Source organism: Gavialis gangeticus, unplaced genomic scaffold (genome assembly GCF_001723915.1).
Source record: "Gavialis gangeticus isolate Ggan-Ray unplaced genomic scaffold, GavGan_comp1, whole genome shotgun sequence".
Taxonomy (NCBI): domain Eukaryota; kingdom Metazoa; phylum Chordata; order Crocodylia; family Gavialidae; genus Gavialis; species Gavialis gangeticus.
In genome coordinates this window covers 218,977,271-218,978,106 of record NW_017729032.1, presented here as the reverse complement: position 1 = coordinate 218,978,106, position 836 = coordinate 218,977,271, and the positions used below count along the sequence as shown (strand labels likewise).

General features: G+C 36.4%; 1 protein-coding gene across 6 annotated transcripts in view; it reads right to left on the bottom strand.

The window, feature by feature from the left end:
• TIAM1 (T-cell lymphoma invasion and metastasis 1) overlaps nucleotides 1-836 on the bottom strand; it is a 333,643-nt gene that overhangs the window by 204,879 nt on the left and 127,928 nt on the right. The window lies entirely within an intron of this gene.

Here is an 836-nt window from a genome sequence, read left to right as displayed (position 1 = left end):
ACCCCCCCCCCCCCACCTTTTCTTCAATGCTCCTTTTGGTAATCTTCACACAAACAAGAACTCTGGCTGGTGGGAACAGCTGTTGTTCAAGGTCTCAAGCCCCTGGCTTCTCAGATCTAAATTACAGAGGACACCTCTCCAGGGTGCCTCAGATTCACAAGTTTGAACAATGTGAGAGTACCCACTAATTAAAATATTGAATTTACTGTTACCTATAACAGACTTCCACAGTGACTTCTTAGCATCTAAAGAGACAGTTTGACTATATTGTCACATTATTCCTATTTCACTGTATATCGAGACAGTTTGATAATGGATCAAACGCATCCATGGTGTTTCACTAAGGGCAATTTGACTCTCCACCTATATACTGCTAAATTTATTTTTAAAATTTCTGACCTACTCTGCATATCTTACAAACGCTGATAGAGAATGAAAATTGACAAGTAAATAGTCCTTTTCATCCTGAAAGATCAGGAAGTAGTACACATTAAGACCCCGACTCTGCAAATATATATGTACATCAATAATTACAAGCCTATTCCTAAGTGTAAAGTTGTCTATGTAGATAAATGATTGAAGAATCAGGACCTTAAATTGATTTAATAAGTCACAGTTGAGGATTTTTCCACACATCACTGACATGCAGCCACTTCTGGGGAAAATGGAACTAGCATGTAAGACTATAAAGCAACATTACACAATTGTTATATTCCGCCTTTATACCGCTTATCCATCTAAAACATTAGGGAAGTCAAATAAGCAAAGCGTAACTTAAAAAAAAAAACCTGGACAGAATGTCCTCCAAAATCTGATTTTTTTTTTTTTTTTTTTTT